The sequence below is a fragment of the Theropithecus gelada genome, chromosome 5, assembly GCF_003255815.1.
Source record: "Theropithecus gelada isolate Dixy chromosome 5, Tgel_1.0, whole genome shotgun sequence".
NCBI classification, from domain to species: domain Eukaryota; kingdom Metazoa; phylum Chordata; class Mammalia; order Primates; family Cercopithecidae; genus Theropithecus; species Theropithecus gelada.
In genome coordinates, this window is record NC_037672.1 from 162,623,163 (window position 1) to 162,628,745 (window position 5,583).

Consider the following 5,583-nt stretch of genomic DNA (forward strand, 5'->3'; position numbering starts at 1 on the left):
TTGTAAGTACAAGGAATATATTGCATTCCAGAAAATAAAAGAAAACTTAACATGTTGCTGAGAGGTCAAGGCAGATGAATAGTGAGAAAAACTATATTGGATTTGGTGTTTAGGATTTATCCATGATTTTACTAAGTTGGCAGCAGAAGCCAGTTGTAAACTGTTAATACTGTGTAGATGTGAATCAAGGTTAAGAGAGGACTACCTTTTAAGACATTTGATCATCCAGAAGTGTCATTTTTAAGATAAAGGGACAAGGGCATTAGGTATAAGGAAATAAATCAGTATCAAGGAACATACTGAAGTTGTAAGGAAGAGAAAGGAAAAAGCTGGAAAAAAAAAAATCCCAAGGGGGTGTTAGTAGTGAATGGGATTAAAAATGAGTGGAGTGGATTAGTTTTGGCAAAGAAAAAAGTCTTTTCCTCCTCAGCATAGAAAAGTATCCAGTGAAATTTTATAGACATAGTAAGGGATAGCAAAGTTGAGGGATTTTGTTACATATGATCCAAATTTGCTTGGTCAGATGGGAAATGAGGACATCTGCTTAGAATAAAGATATTGAGTGGGGTTGGGTATGTAAGGAAAGTGAAAAGGATTTGTAACAACGATTGTGGAAAAATGATGTAGAGCATTATACAAATATGGATGAAATAGTTTCCAAGTAGCAGTGTTACCCATCTGATCTCGAAGAACATGGTTTTGCAGTTCAGGATTGGCAGCTTCTCCAGCAGCACTTGGGATTCTGGGAGCAGGATCAAGAAATAAAATGAATAGGTGGCGTGTATGTGGTAATCTATAGTTTATAATATACAGTTACATATTGGGATAAACTGGCAGTTGGAATTAACTAGAATTAGAAATGAACTGAGTGGCAATTATGCTGTACCTTTAGTGGGTACCATCTTAAAATTATTGCCTCAAATGCACAGAGAGGCCAATGACACCATGCCAAGGATGTGGGATGAGGAGCTTCAGGGTCATAATGAAGGTCAAGGGCACATTCTGCAGCAAGAGTGTGAAGCGTGTATGAAGTTAGGATTTTGTGATCAAAGAGAAGAATTGCATTTTGTTTTACCACATATGCTATGGAAAAAAAATCCCCAAAACTTTTATTGGGTTATCTCAATTCTTGACAAAAAAGTAAGACATATTTTTACCATTTATTTCTGCAAATATTTTATCATATATTAAATTATTATATTTAGTTAGGTTTATTGCTAGTCTTTGAAATGTTAAATAGTTTACATTAATCACCTGATATTTCTGGCTTCTCTTTGATCAAATAATTATATCTATAGTTATATCTTTGTCCATGTCCATAGTTATCCTGGCAACTATATCTATTTATCTATTTTTGACTGGTCTTGCACTAAATCTGTACCATTTGTTTACCATAATTGATTTGATTACATATAGAATTCATATTGGAAATATAGTATGCATTCTTTGTTTCGCTAAATAAAAATGCAAAATTCCTTAACATTTTAGGCTGTATTAATCATGCTTGATATGTGTATGTTTATTTTATTTTGGACTTTATTAAATTAAAAACTAACTCTAATGGTTTGTCTTAATTGATGTTTTTATTTTATAGGTAGAAGTCATAGTAAAAATGATGGTTTTTCTCTCTTCATTTCCAATATTATTTTATTTCTTTTATAACCAATACTTTCGTCATTTATTGTAGATGCAGAATTTTCAAAACAAACGAATAATTTTGAGTTTATGCTTTTATTTAAAGGAAATGTCTTTAAAATGCTGATTCTGTATTTAGAATAGGTGTTCTTTATCTTATCAAATTAAAGAATTTTACAAAGGATGTATTGGGGTTTATTAGGTAACTCTTCCAGCCTAATTCAGCCATTTTGGGAATCCACTCCTTACCACGACCAGAAGGAAGGAGCATGTTATAGACCTAGGCCTGTGTTTACAGATCAAGTTCCTAACTTTCAGTTTGCCCACGCTTGCTTCGGTTTTGTCCATATCATAAATAGCAATCCCTATCTTCTGGTTCCTTTTGGTACCCAGTCCCTTTAGCACAATCTATGGTTGGCTGTTCTCCCTGCTCTGACCAGCTGCCTTTATTTGCTGACTCTGGCAAGTGCCTCTCTTTGGTTGCATGCATTCAAAACTAAACAGAGCTCAGCATCCTCTTTATAATGGCCCTAGGAACCCTCCTTTCAGTTTATGGCTCTCTAGGGCTTCTGGATGGGGCATAGTCAAGTCTCACAATCTGTTCCTAAATCTTTTCAGCATCTGCTATGATTATTACATTTTTTGTTACTTAACTAAAATGTTATTTAAAATGACCTCTTTATATTGGAAAATTTTTGCATTTCTTAGATGACCCAAGCTTAGCTGCAGTGGGTTATATTATCAAGTATTAATTCTATATATTTTTAAAAAAAGATTTTCATACCTATATTCATATATTCATAAGTAAGATAGAGTGTTTTTGCATGACATAACCAGATTTGGGTGGAAAAACACGTTTGACTCATGATATAATTTTGTAATTTTTTTTCTAGTCTTTGAAATGTGTATTACAAGGAAATCATCAATTTGAATGCTTGAAGGATTTCTTTAAAGGGCTCGTCATGTTTAATTGACCTCCCCTCCCCAACTGTGTTTGGCAGCAGTTCTTGGATGATTTTCACATGGTCACATGAATAGTCCTCTGGTTTTCTAGTTTACTTTTGTCATTTCATATTAAAATTGATCAGAAGCATCACATTTATTTTGATTTTCAAATTTATTGAATTTATGTGTGGTATTGTTTAAATTTTAAATCAGAAAATTTTCTTATTACTCCAGCCAATTTTAGTTGTGTTGGTTAATTAAATAATAAAAGAATGTACATTTAAAAAATTTTTAGTAAAAATGCTTTAGCTGTACCCTATTATAATTATATTCAGTATTTTCAACTTTTTCTAAATATTTTTTAGAAATATTTTTCTAAATATTTTTTCAATTCAGTTACTTTATTAGGAAATATTTCTTTTTTTGCTAAAAAATAAATATACAATAATTTTATAATTCATTTAATAGCAACTGGTACTATAAAATTTCTCTACTTCAGTTATCCGTTCTTTAGACAATAGTCTGCAAATTAGCACTGTATTTTTTGCAAAAGTTATCACATTAGCTGTACTGTCAATTTTTCTTAAGGTTGACCAAAGATAACCTAGAATCACAGCCTTTTTATGATCACACAAAATGATATTAGGAAATATTTCAAAACATTTACAAGTGTTTTAATTTATAAATAAGTATAAATGAATATATTGTTATCAGAACACTAAAAGTAGAAATTAATATATCCATATATGATATTTTGTGTGGCTTAGTAAATGATCATTTCACTAATATTGCCACTGAAAATTATATATATTTCTTGTTTGAAGTTGAAATGTAATACACAGCAATTTTTAATTTTATTAATTATAGTTTCAATTGTTTTTTTTTTTTCTGTTTGTAAGGTTGTCAGTTATGGACAAAACTATAATTACATTTCTGTATATTTCTCCTCTCATTGCTAAAAGATTTTAGTTAATACATTTTCTGCACTATTTGCCATATATTATTTTCATGTATTTGCCTTACTATTTATCATACTTCTACAATTATACCCTGATTCTATCTTCCATAAGACTTTTGGTCCTATTATTATTGTTGTTGTTGTTGCCAGTTCTGCTTTCCTCTTATTCAAGACCAATTTAGCTTCACATCAACTCTTGTTTGTAGCTTTTGCCTTATCAGAATATTGTTGGATTTGGTTTTTTTAGCCTCCGTGAAATCATGGGACTTTCAGTGTTAGAATTTATAAATTTATAGTCATAACCATTATGTGTTGCCTAATGTGTGACATTTTGCAATAGGTGAGCTCCAAGTGTATGAAAGAAAAAGTGTAGTTTATGAGGCAGAAGCTAGTCTGTGGAATCTTCCAAACATGACATGAATTGTCAATGGAAAAATAGGGTCTCACTGATGTCTAAGAAAAATTAAATCTAAATTGTAATAAGGTGTATTTTATAAGTATGTATGGTATACTTTTAATAAAGTATAAAATAGTAAAGTAGTATTAATTAAAAATACTACATATTTTCTTCTTTGATGGGAATTATCCAAAAATTGTGTAAAATGTTTCAGAATTCCTGGGTTGTAGGACAAAAACCTGTAGCTATACTACAAACAGTGAATATGTCAGTATGTGAAGGTTCGTGTTTTATGCATCACAACTATCACTAATAAAATAAAATTTTTTTTTCATCACTTGTGCTGGAGGAAATACTGAATAATCTTTCTCTTCTCTCTGTAGAAAATGATAGTTAAAAAACATTGTTATACCAGAAGAATTCTATATCTACTGAAGAAATTGAATTCATAGTTAAACATCTCCAACAAAGAAAGCTTCAGACCTACATAGCTTCAACAGCAAATTTTACCAAACAATCTAAAAAGAAATAATATCAATCATATACGCAACCACTTCTAGAAAACATAAGAGAACCAGCTCATTTTATGAGGCCAGTATTATCCTGGTTATAAAACCTTACAAAGACATAATAAGAAAAATACAACTACAGACCAGTATCTTTCATAATCACAGAAAAAAAAATCTTCAGCAAAATATTAGCAAATCAAATTTAACAGTATAAAATAATGATAATACAGTATGGCCAATAGGTTTATGTTGAGATACAGGATTGTTTAAACATTTGAAAACTCCATCAATAAAATGTATATCAAAAAAAGAAAAAATCATAAGATCATTTTTTTAAATGCAGGAACATATTTGACAAAAGTTAACAACTATTTATGAGAAATCTCCCAGCAAACTAGAAATAGAAACTTACTTCATCTGATAAAAGGCATTTACAAAACACCTACAATTAATAGCATACTTAAAGGTGAGAGATAGATTTCTTTCTTACTAAGATTGGGAACAAGGTAAAGACTCTCACTATTCCTATTTAATATCATAGTAAGTCCTGGGCAGTGCAACAATACAAGAAAAAGAAATAGGTAGCATACAAATTGGAAAGGGAGAAGTAGTATTATCTCTATTTACATATGCTGTGTAATTATCTATGTAATTGTAAGAAATCTACCAAAAAAAAAAACAAAACAAAAAAAAACCAAAAAACTCCTGTAAGTAATAAGTGAGTTTGGGAAGGTTGCAGGATGCATGGTCAATATACAAAAATAAATTATGAGTTTGTGTCCTTTGTAGGGACATGGATGCAGCTGGAATCCATCATTCTTAGCAAACTATCACAAGAACAGAAAACCAAACACCGCATGTTCTCACTCATAGGTGGGAACTGAACAATGAGATCACTTGGACTCGGGAAGGGGAACATCACACACCGGGGCCTATCATGGGGAGGGGGGCGGGGGGAGGGATTGCATTGGGAGTTATACCTGATGTAAATGACGAGTTGATGGGTGCAGCACACCAACAAGGCACAAGTATACATATGTAACAAACCTGCACGTTATGCACATATACCCTACAACTTACAGTATAATAATAATAAATAAATTAAAAAATAAAAAAAATAAAAAAAAAAAAAAAAAAAA

The 5,583-nt window shown here is 31.0% G+C and overlaps 1 pseudogene; it reads left to right on the forward strand.

Moving 5' to 3' along the window:
- The first annotated feature begins 945 nt into the window (after window positions 1–945).
- The window catches only part of LOC112624395, a 22,976-nt pseudogene continuing 18,338 nt past the window's right edge, over window positions 946–5,583 (forward strand).